Source organism: Dermacentor andersoni, chromosome 6 (assembly GCF_023375885.2).
Source record: "Dermacentor andersoni chromosome 6, qqDerAnde1_hic_scaffold, whole genome shotgun sequence".
Lineage (NCBI taxonomy): Eukaryota > Metazoa > Arthropoda > Arachnida > Ixodida > Ixodidae > Dermacentor > Dermacentor andersoni.
In genome coordinates this window covers 148,171,529-148,184,468 of record NC_092819.1, presented here as the reverse complement: position 1 = coordinate 148,184,468, position 12,940 = coordinate 148,171,529, and positions in this window count along the sequence as shown.

Here is a 12,940-nt window from a genome sequence, read left to right as displayed (position 1 = left end):
GTCGTGCTGAGAGCGAGCGACTGTGCTGGGTGGCGGTAGTAGTGCTTGCGGCAGATGTATCGGCTTCAACTTGGGTTGGTATCTGGTGCTCGTTACGGACTGGATAGCGGAAGCTGGAGAAGCTTGTTGGAGAAGGCGCGGGCCAAATAATTTGGCAATACCGGCACGTCCACACAAGAAGCAAATTGGCTTCTCGTCAGGCGTCCTCCACGCATTCGGATCGCGGATGGCGTTGGAGAGGGCTGGAGGTGGCCGAAGGGTAAATGCCAGGGCGGTTCATATAACGGATGATTTGAATGCCCAAGTTTGCCAGTTTTTGACGAACGACGGAATGTATAAGCGATATGGTCGGTCCGGGGATCACGGGGCTCCTCTCGCATGAGATGTGCGTCGACTTCGAGTCGAAGAATTCGGGTGATATTCTCTGACGTTGAAGGCCGTGGCACTGTAGGAACGTGCTCACACTTTGACGGTGCTGCGGCGTTCGGAAGGCGGGTGAAGTTGTGGGCGATGCGTCGGTTTTTAGCATCTTCAAAGCGTCGGCATTCAGAAGTAATCTCGCTGACTGTGGAAGATTCTTTAAACACTATCAGGTTAAACGCATCGTCCGCGATTCCTTTCAGTACGTGCGCGATCACATCAGCTTCTGTCATATCGGGGTAAATTTTTCGGCAGAGAGCCAGCACATCCTTAATGTACGTCGGTTATGACTCGGTAGACGTCTGCACACGCAAGGTAAGTTTTTTCTTGACGGCACGCTGGCACCCTGAAGGTTGCCCAGGTAACTCGCGAAGTTTGGCTTCCATACGTTCCAGCTTTTGAGCTCATCCTCGATGTTATCGAACCAGGCCTTCGCAATTCCCTTTAGATAAAATATTACGTTCGCCAGCATCGACGTCGTGTCCCACCTGTAATGGGCGCTTACGCACTGATAGAGTTGAATCCAGTCGTCGACCTCATTGCCATCAGCGCCGGAAATGGTCGCAAGATCACGGGTTGGAGCGAGAATGATGCCTGACATGGCGGCCGTCGTTGACGAAGTTTGCCCGCCGGAAGACTTGCAGAGAGTAGCGACTTGGTGACCGCTGCGGAGCTCCATCTTGCGTCCGACCCCCCGCACTTCCACGAAGATGACACGTGGAGGCAGACAAAACAGAAAAGCATATTTACAATATATAAGGAGAGCAAGCACTGAACCCGGTATGGTCGAATGCGCGCGCCACATCAAAAGCGTTTTCTTCATCGACGCTCCTCTAGAGCAATATTATCGTATCAGTACCTTGGAACCTCACTATTTATGGCAACGCTTTACTTTTGTTTGGCTGCAGATTACTTCTGATAGTTCACAAACCACAGTACAAAAAATTGGAGGAAATCGAGTTACGTTTTCCAGGATTAAGTAATTTGCTTCAATCCACACCGAAGTCGTATTGACACCAATTTTGCTAAAAAGCTTAGCACTGCACATCGTACGACTGACATAATATAGCACTCCATTCAGATTTACAGATATTCTTCATCAGGACAATGAGATGCTCTCTCATGTACTTTTCTTTGCGTGAGACATCTTCAAATTTGGTCAGCTGTGTTGCTTGCTAAAACCACTTCAAACGAAAACGTTATAGTATTATCGTCTATACCTTTGAAACTTTATTACCTACGCGCCATGCTTTTTGTTCCGTTGTGTAGAGAAAACCATTACTCAATCATGTACGTGTCGCGTCCATGGATGGCGCCGTTGTCACCTCGCGCACGACGAAATCGGAGCTGAATTCAGCTTCTCCCTCGGCAACCAGAGATGCGTAGCTAAGCAGAACATTTGCTATCTTAGCGACAGTGTTTGCATATGAGATAGCGCCTTCAGTGATATTAGATGAGAATTTCTAAGTATTACAATTGTGCAAGTTCATGCGCGAATGTCACATTTTCTCGGATTTGGCATCCCTGCGTTTAACACATAGGGCTCAGAAATGGCTTGTAAAGAGTCAGTTAGCAAGATCGAGGGGATGCCTATTCGCGTTCACCACCCTTGACCACCGCTGAACCTGCCCTCCTAGATAGGTAACGCAAGCGCAGGAGATAATTATACGAATTATTGCTACACTGGACCAGCTGCTGCATAAGTGAAGCATCTGAGCTTGCTGTAAATGTAAATTGCGAATGCTAATGTAAATTGTGTATTTGGTGACTTCTTTTCTGTACCGTAGTACCCACACACCTTCAACAACACGCGCAAGGCGCTTCATGTACCCCTCTAAGGCGGCGTCCCCAGACACAACCTACCCGTTTTTTTTTTTTTTTTTTACTTTAAGTACACTTACTTATTGACGGGAAAAATAAAGTGTTTTGCTCTCCCTCCTCCTCCTTATTGACGGGATCCCGTCAGCGCGCCAAACGGCAAACGTGCACAAGGCTCTAACACCACCTGCTGAATAAAGCCGCATCACTGTGTGGTAAATGTGTTTAGTGCCGTCTCATCTAACCTCGAGTGTAGCAGGTGAGGATGTATTTTTGCAAACGATAACAATGGTCAGCATAGATGTACGTCGGTTACCCTGTACGTGTGTGGTTGCTACGACGTGAGCAAACCTAGCAGTATTGGCTGCTTTAGTTATTCGCCATTTTAAGCACCAAAGTGATGTGTCTTATAGTTTTAAATTACGATTAGGCTCAAGGATGCACAGCACTTTAGTGTACTGGAGATGTCAGATGTCTATATCTGCGGAAGTTTCGCGCTTATTTTAACACTTCTTTCGCTACGGCGATAATTGTCGCAGAAAACATGCGCATCTTATAAGGCACCCAGTGCTCAATATGGCGTCATGGGGCAGAATGTGATGGGGCTGAATAATTGTAGAGCTTCATGCGAGGAACGCTGTCAAGCCGCTCTCTGTCTAATAAGCCTGGGGCTGGGAAACGCAAATAACGATGCTCCACAAGAGACGCTCAACATTTCTGCCGAGTGTACCATGATTGCAAAGACTGAAGTCGTAGTAGCCTAATAAAAACTGAAAAAAAAAATCGCAGCCCAAGCCGGTGTGTTCTACGGTATATAAACGTGCGCAATGCTTCGGTGCTCGCGTGCTCCTTCATCCGTTCGCATACGCAAACAGAGTGCGCCGTATTTCCTCCGCGCGCGTGCGCGATCACATTAGAGCACAGCGAGCACCGTGTCACGGATATCGCACGGCCTCGTCGTTCACAGAGCAGAAGCAACATCCGAGCTAAAACGGATCGATAGTTGAAACGGGGCGCATAAATATATAGCCCGCCGTCGATTTGTATTGCATACGTGCAGCAATTTTATGAAACCGGAAAATTAAGCTGGCAGCTGTGTCCGTGGACGTTGCATGAGCAAGTGCTCAGTATTATTTCGATTTAGCCTTTGACAAGAACGCTCCTAATATGTTCGTATGACGCTTCAAGCGAACCTTTTTTTTCTTGCGGAAACTATTTCAACGCTTCTTTACTCGATTTGAGGAAATCCTTGGGCGCCAGCTAAAAACATCAGTAGCTTCTCCGGCACTTCCTTGTTTAGTCTCAGCCATAAAGTTATATTGCCACAAGAGCCGCTCTCTCCGCCTCGCTGCATTCCAAAGCCACCACGGGGGAGCCCGCAATTCGGTTCAACGTGCGCGACCGTTATGCAGGCAGTATCGAAGGGAACAGGGACGCCCACACGTCGCTATTTATTTTCCACGCAATAACCTCCATAGGATGGGAACGCGGGCGTACAGGAAGTGGTCATACGGAGGAATCAATATGCCCGGGCCTTGTTTTTCGAACAACAAAGGAAACGCTGTGACGTGCCTTACATCAAGCTGTCGTGTGAAGACCTGAAAACTATTGTTCGGATATCAATATGTCCGCGTGCGTGTTTTTCTTTTTTTTTCTTGCACTGCGTGTGTTCGAGTCCACATGGTGTGTCTAGTGAAATACTGTATAAAGGTAAAGAAAGTTTCATCCCGATACACAGTGAGCTGGTTTCCACAAGTATTTCGGGCGCAGTATACCTACAATGAAGAATGATTGGATTTGTCGCGGGTATACATTTTTTTTTTTTTAATCTGCTGCCCCCGAGATCAAATCCACAGAGAAGAATACTTTACCTTGTTGATGGGTGTCGAATACCTCTCCGCCCGGCAACTAAAGCTATATAAAACCCTCGTACAACTAAATCTGCTCTTCCGATATTTGAAAGCCATTTGTGTTCTAAGTAAAATATAAATTTATCGCCGTAAACAAGCGCGAAAACTTGTACTTACCAATTGGCAAACATTATTTTTCTAAATCTGTGAGAGAGCAGTTCGTAATAATCAAATAACTCGGGCTTCTGTGTAAGCGAGCACAGAACATACATTTGCTTTGAACGTCTATACGTTTGCTGCCGCGCAAAAAATAAAAAATAACACTCTCTATTTACACCAGAACTTATTCTGGGACCCATGGGCGCAAGAAACGTTTCTTTTTTCCTGTCTTACATGGATAGAAAAAGACCCAATTTGTTTGTACAAAGCTATAATAATAACATCGTAATACTGCAGGCATACACCAGCATTGTTTGCCAAACGCAAATGGTAGGGTGGTGATCAAAGCCGTAACTGAAATTTCAAATGGCAAATCACGGCATCGACTCCCGCGGTCTCAGAGAGCGACAAAAAAAGTATTTTTTTGTACAAACTACTCTGAGCATACTGAGCGAAATGCTGTCTCAGCAAGTTTCGGACAACCGCAAGTAGCACGTAGTTCGCTGCTGAGGCCACCAGCCCGTTGCGCGTTAATGGAAGTTCCGGTTTCCTCCGTCATTATTCATGTCCGCACTTCCGCCTTTTGTTCTACACAGCGACGACCGCCGACGTTCTGGCGTTTCCTGATGGAAATCGTTTGGGGTCAATTTAGCGCGACTGTGCCATCTCTTCTGCGTGGCTGTTCTTACTTGTTTTGCCTAAAAGCAAAACGCCCCGACTCCTAATCTGGTTTGCATCGAGAAGGAGGGCTGCGTAATGAAAACTTTCGAAGAGCAGTAAGATCAGGAACGAGGAGCTTAGATATTATTCATATCCCTGAAAGCATTCACTAAATAGTGTTTTCGTCAAGATCTACCACTTAAGCACCCGTTCATTATTCCTATATCAGTACTTTGAACCTGCCTTTTATAGTTTATCTGCAGGTGGTTTGTAATGCACAGGCCATTACATGCTGATTTACAAGTGTTCGTGCGCAAGTATACAAAACCGTTATATGTCGCTTCTTTCAGGACTAGAATTTTGCTCAACTTCAGCAACTATAATTGATGTTTCGTCAAAAAGGGTGTTGGCAAGTGTTAGGAACATGCGCACCCTAAAATTATTCTATGCCCTTCTCTGCAGCAGATAGGCCATGTACCAATGTCTATACTTCAAATATTCCATGGTATGGACGGATAACATCCTCGCAGCATAACTCTTGTCATCATCGTCCTTCATCATCTTTCGTTGCCCTTTTGCCTTCTGTGCAGGTGCAGAGTAACAGTTAGAGCGCAAAATCTCCGACAAACCTATCTGCTTGTTTCCGAACAAATTATGTTACCAGTTCCATAAACCATCACAAGAGGCGCGAATGCAGCCCTCGCCTCACAGTACATCTTAAGTCGGGTTGGATGGTACCGAACAGGCTGGCATTTGTTCCGAAACTGTGTGGGCCGTGACGCAAATGACATTCTCTTGTCGTACACTCAGGCAGCGCCGGATATTGGCTCTCGAATAAGTTCGTGCCCATGCAGAGAGTGCGAGAGCGGCAATCAGATATTGCCTTACCCCCGTATTCACAAACGCACCTCGACTGGACCCTCCACTCGAAAGGCTCCTTGAGTGCGGTTTTTCGTTTCACAAATCGCCCTCAACTCGAAACGCGCCTTGAGTGAAGGAAAGCTCGAGCGTTTTACTCGAGAATGTCAAGGTAGCCTCGGAGCTACCTTGAATGTCTCCTTGAGTGAAGTTAGTGCGTAAACATGGCGGCCTCGTTATCTTTCGCTCACCTCGTAAGCTTTTTCGGGTGGACGCCAGTTGCCTCCGTAGCTTTTCTTTAGTTAACGTTGGGCTCCGCATATTCAGAGGCTTCGTTTTTGGGACCGGTGCAATCCTCTGGAGCGCTTCGGCAACGGAATTATTCCACTGAGGCGCCGAGACAGATTGGCCGTCCTGTCAAGAAGACTGCGAGCTAGTGCAGTTACTATCGTATTACTCCTGGCATGAGCCAGTGGTTGACCTGCATACAGGTATTGTTCGCGCGAGTGCTCCTAAACTACTATTGGCACCAGAACATTTACGTGTTTCTCGAGGCAGATCGTACAAGGCTGCATCAGCTCAAGCACGGCACGATACATAACTGCGGCGGACTTCAAACCTATGAAAACAACGACCAAGATTCCTGCGATTAGTGCGTGTATTGCCTGCGTGCGTGTATTGCTTGTGCAAGCGCCGGCAGTCGCGTGCGTTCGCGCGGTTTGCACTAGGATGGATCGTCACTGGCTACTCCAATCCAAGGACGGCGAAGTAAACCGCTGCAAAGCGATCATCTCTATAAACGAGCAGGTGTGTTCGGTTTATTTCTTTTTCAATTTTCTTTAATTCTGTGCAGCTAGTTGCGCTAGGGAAAACAAAATAATGTACTGTAATTTTGCGTGGACAGTGCAGTTGGTAGAATTTAGAGTCGTAACCAATAATAACGTGAGCCTTGCCTTGCCCAACGAGAAAGTGGCCAGTTATGAAACGGCCTTCAGAATTATAACTGTATGTATACACAATGAAATGTTTTATTTGAGTAAAAAAAATGCAATAACAATACAACAGATCATACTCTTTGCACATCACGTTACTTTTTATTGTGATAACGAAAGCTGTAGCAGTGCAGTGACAGCTCCTAGTAAAGACATTGCTAGGAAGTGGTAGCACATATATCTCGCATAACTTTGTTGTGAACGTTTCAGCTCTGTAGACAGTTCACTATGTAAGTGTTGGATCGCTGTTTGTCGGTCTGGCTGCGCAAGCGCCAAACCAGCTGAAAAATGTTTCTTTGCAAATATAAATAAAAAAGAGTATGAGCTTACTACAGTAAAATAAATCGCCCTCTAGAACATAAAGGTCTGAAACAAATTTAATTAGTACGAAAAGAAAAATAAAGAAAAAGAATACAGTACCTAAGCTTCTTTTCATGCGCCTTAACATTATTGTATATTTATCACCAACCCCTTGCCTTATGCAGGAACCAGGCTGCCAACACAAGCACGCAGAGCAACTGCCTTTCCATTTGTGCTGTGTGTGATGAGCTTGCATTGGTGTGCAAGTGAAGAGCTCCAGTTAATGTGCCCTGCTGCACTACAATAGTTGTCGGACTGTTCCGGCAAAGACATCTATCCTACCGCATCTGACACCCCATCAGCTCAAACATCACCACTAAAGGATGTTTGACTGCATGCATTTGCCTTCATAGACACGTTGTTGCTGAAGTGATTGTATTTTTTATCCAGGTTTTTTTTTCCTTCAGTCATATTCATTAAAATAGTATGTACCCCTTAATAATTTCTGGTCAATCCAAGTGCCATTATTTTTTCTAAAACAACTTAACATTAGGCTCGTCTTTTTGTACTTTGATAGTAGGCAAATACAGCGTGAACTCTGATCTTGCAAACAGAAGCAGAAGTATTGATTATAAATATATTCTAGAATAAAACTCCACCTGTATTCTAGACAGTAGCCTGTCGGGTGTAGGCACCCGATGGTGTGTAATGGTAAAACCTTGCAGAATATATCCTGTTTCTGCTCTCGTTCTAGCTTCAGCTTAAGATGAATTAGGAGGGTCACAACAATGAATTTCTTCCATAGGATAGGGATGACAGCTGGCTTCCATGGGGCTTGTAGAACTTCACCAATTGACCGAGGAACAAAACGCAGGCTAGTAGCGTGTCTTGCAGGATCCCAAGTTAGGCCAAATGATGATGCAGACTGTCACTATGACGATCCTGAAAAATACAGTATCAGAGTGCATCACTGCCGTTAATTCAGACAAGCTGCAATTAACCATAAAATTATGGAACATTTATTAGTGTACACTAGCTGATGCTAAAGTAGCTTCAGCATACTAAAGTGCTGGCTACCAATGCTACGAAACTTCTGCACCACAAATTGTGGGCAGTAAGAACCTCAGATCTCATTCGCAACGCATCATGGGCAACTGATGACTTCACACATCATAATCATGAGCATATGGTCTCCAAAACAAGTTTATATGACAGTTGAACAGGAATAGAATATGCATTCCATTTCATTATAGCATAGCTGTTCATGTTATAGCATAGCTGTTCACCCGCCGTGGTTGCTCAGTGGCTATGGTGTTGGGCTGCTGAGCACGAGGTCGCGGGATCGAATCCCGGCCACGGCGGCCGCATTTCGATGGGGGCGAAATGCGAAAACACCCGTGTACTTAGATTTAGGTGCACGTTAAAGAACCCCAGGTGGTCGAAATTTCCGGAGTCCTCCACTACGGCGTGCCTCATAATCAGAAAGTGGTTTTGGCACGTAAAACCCCATAATTAAATTATTAAAATTAGCATAGCTGTTCATGGACACTGTGTTGGAAATAACACAGTGTCCATTTCGCCATTTTGTCAATGTAAGGAGACGTAACATCAATATTATTACAAAGTTGATGAAAATAAGCACAAACTAATTACCGGGTGGTTTAGTCAAGTTCTTCTGGAGCACCTAGGTTCTTTCAGAGAAGCGGGCTAGTGCAATTACAACGGGGCATGCAGGCACCGTATCTATCGATGCTTTCAGGTCTGCCACAAGCCTTGTGCAGCACAGACATTGATTTTTCCATCGACTGGTCCCTCCAAAGCCCACATCCTGCACCAGAATGCCAAAAATTTTATGTACACTTGGCGTTCGCGCGAAGTAAAATCAGTGTACCTAAGTAACTGAAATGAAAAGACATAGCACAACTAAAAAAAATGTGGCCACAGCGTGAACTTAAAGCACAGTTTATAGAACATGCATCAGATGCTACCACATAGCACATTCAAAAAGGTAAGGGGTAAAAACGCTAATGCTGGTGATGAACTACTGACAAGTGAATTTTCAGAAGATTAAAACATTGCGTAGCATGCATGTGAAATAAGGAATCACTATAAATGCAGGCACCAGTGCTGGTTCATTCACTGTGTGTGCTACAATTTGAACAAACCGACTAACCACCATGGTTTCTAAAACAAAGTACAGGACTCAAAAACGCCTTTCTTCAACCTGCTGGTGCTACGCACACAACCATATGAATTCTGCCTCACGTATACTATAACGGCTTCTCCTCAATACTGAAAGATTTCTTACGCGATACTGGAATGATCGTTGGACATAGGTGCCGATCGGTACATTCTGCCTTTTTGTTTAAAAAAAGCGGAACTAATAACAGACTTTCATGCTAAATCTTCCACAAGAACCGATTAGTAAAAAAAATATTTTGCGCAAGCTTATGCTGCCTCAAGTATGCTTCAGGTGCTAATGCCCGTAACATGAACAACAGTCATGCTTGAATGGATGGAATAACTTTAATGAAAGGTCCTGCGAGCTACGGGGCGCAAGGTCCCATAGAGCGGGCTACTCCCACGTTGGGACCGGTAGTTGTAACTCCCTGGCCGCATCGTGGGCTCGCTGGACGGCCCAGAGCTGCTCTGCCAGGTCCGTGCTGCGTAATGCTTCTTGTAGCCTGGCGGAATCTTGATCCTTGTTTGCGTGGGTCAGACCACACGGCCAGAGCAAGTCATGCTTGAGCACATTGGAAACGTTTTATTGACAGCGCCGCAGCAAGCTCGCGAAGACCGCATCAACATAATATGCTATGCAAACATGGTTCAGTCACCCGTATTTTCTGTCCTCTTGTTGCTTTCAGCAAACTTTCAGCACCAATCGGTGTTGAATCTTGAAGGTAAACAAAGCTGCCCATCGGCCGTTCCATCTGTGGCCTCCTTCGAAGTCAATCTTGCTCGGGCACCATACACAGACGGAAAAAATCACCCATAATAACCGCGATTAAAAACCGCTATGTGAACCGCCAATGAAGCACTAGGAAACAAAGAGCTGCGGACAAATGACGGCGCAAATATTCTTGGTTTTCAGCCATGCGCCATGCTCTCAGCTGTTGGGGTGCGATTGTTGCCAGACCTCAAACACAGCTCCCGCTTGATCTATCAGTCGAATGCTCACAGTGGCAGCGTTGCCGAGCTAAAGTTGTGCATTACGCCATGTAGTCGTTTGATTAGGAAGACAGATTAACGGAAACACATATTTGTCTTAAATAATTGTAGTTTCGATAAGCACATTTAGGAATAGTCTCGATATCAGGCGATTTTCTCAGTCGGTGCACGTCACTCGAGTCAAGGGCGCATTTTGAAGGCGTTCCTTGGCAGAGGAAAGGTGGAGTAGTGTTCATGAAACGCAACGGCGCCTTGAGTGAAGGAAGCCCCGTCGCCTCGACTTGGCTGAGTCGAGGAGAAGCTTCAAATGAAGGCGTATTTAAGAATACGGGGGTTAGTATCGACCGGCTGCTGGAGATGGAATCGCGCGGTCACACGATGGCAGCCGCTCTCTTTATCGCACCTTTTGTATAGGCAGCGGTACAAGGTAAACAGTAAAGATTAAAGACATGTAGTACGGTGGCTAGCTGGGCAAGTCGGTACATTTGCATTATTATTACAATGCGCACTAAAAACCCAGACGAAGAAAAGAGACGAAGCACGAGCGCTCGTGCTTCGTCTCACTTCTTCATCCGTATTTTTACTGCGCTCTGTAAGTAATAATAATCAAGAGATGTATACAAGGATTCTAGAAGGAAGAGAATTGATAGCATACCTGAGTAACTCAAGCAGTCTAGGTGACAATTTGTCCCCGCCCCGTTTACAAGGGCATGCCAATAAATCATCATCAGCTGCAGCAGCATAGGTAGCGCTACGACATAGATAGAGAAGCTTTAAGGAAGAAAAAGACGATTAAATAGATCTGTACAAAAATGCTAGCTTGAAAAGCACATTCCTGGTACACCTGATTAAATCAAGCTGGCTACGTGACTGTCACCACCCCGTTTCAAAGGGGATGCTTTAAATCATCATCATCATTACCGTCGTATTGTGTCACTTGCGATGTGAGATGCGCGCCGCGTAGCGTCGATACGTGTGCCCGTTGCATTGCAGTTGCATAGGTAGCAGTACAGGGTAGATAGAAATGTCTTGAGGAAGAAAAAGAAGCTTATGGAGATGTATAAAAATTGCTCTAATGAAAAACATGTATGACATACCTGATTAAATAAAGCAGACTTGGTGACTGTTTGTCACCGCCCTGTTTTAAAGGCTACACCAGTAAATCCTCATCACCATTGTAATCACCATCATCTTCATTAGCATCGTATCGTTCCACTTGTCCCGCGATGTGAGATTCGTACCTCGTAGCGTCGATGCGTGCACACTTTGTATTCCAGTTGCATACTATAACACCAGGTGACAGGCCATGTAGCAGTTGCATAAGTAGTGGTGCATGGTAGATAAAGAAGGTTTGAAGAAGAAAAGCAAGATTGAGGAGATGTATACAGTGACGTTAGAATGAAAAACGTGTTGGATAGCTGAATAAATCAACCAGGCTAGGTGACTATCACAATGCCGTCTTAAAGGGAATGTCAATAAATCATGATCATCATTAGAATCGTATTGTGCCGTTTCTCACGCGATGGGACGTGCGCGTCGCGTAGCGTCAATACGTGCAAACTTTGCATGGCAGTGGAGTTGTATTTCAGTAGGTGTCCACACATGTACCAGTTGCATGTAGCAGTTGCATGCTGTATGTACCTGGACTTGGTTAACTCAAGCAAACACGGCGACTATTTGTCACCGCGCCATTGCAAAGCGGATGCCAATAAATGATCATCATCATTACCAGCATCGTATTTTGCCACGGATCAACGGATGTGACATGTGCGCTTTCGTATTCTGAATGCCCGTAGTTACTCTTCCGTTCACGTTACGGCGCCTCCTCGCAAGGCACGAACCGCTGCTGGAGAAGCGAATAATACAGCTACGCGCAACGGCTGCAACCAGGCAACGGCGGTCTCAGCGCGCTGCTGTGCAGACAGCACCACAAGCCACACTTCGCTGTTCATTCGTTCGTACACACAGACTGGTTGCTTCTTTGTTGCTAAAAGTAGTTTATCGCGCTTCGATGTCTCGCGTTATTTAACATAGGGTGAAGTGACGTGTTTTCAAGCGGACATGAAAGCCCGAAAGTTGGGTTTCGGCCGTGAGCCATTCAGAACACGTCTTTATCGAAACGGGAGCTGGATTCGGCTGCGGTTGAGAACGGCAATAACGGTGAGTCGTTTAACACTGCTGCTTGAATCGTTATATAATATCCGTCTCATTAACTTACTGGTGGAGAGAAGTTAACGAACTAGATCCTGCATTACATACGAGCAGTCAAGATCCTCCGTTGCTGTTTCCTAAATAAACCTTTACTTGCGAGGCTATCGTTATGCACACACAATCAGGAAAGAAAGCGATATCGGAACGCGCGTCTCATTTTTCATCTTATTGTAGCCGTGGTCATAGGTGACTGATTATCGATATACTTATAAAACGTTTTTTTCGAAACCGCCGGCAACTTCTCTCGGCCACAAAACCGAATTACCCTTTGGTAATATAAAGTGAAAGTACAGAATTTAATGTATTAAACAGTTGCAAGCATGATAATTCACGCATATTTTGTACTTGTTGGTTCCAAATGTTCTTGCTGTTCAGTTTGGTTTACCGTAGGGCATTTATTATCACGTTCGTGCAGAAAAATAATGCATCAGTTCTAATAGCTTCATGATTTTCATGCATTTCCTTGTGGAACCAGCAGTGTGATCTCTTCTAATGTATAAA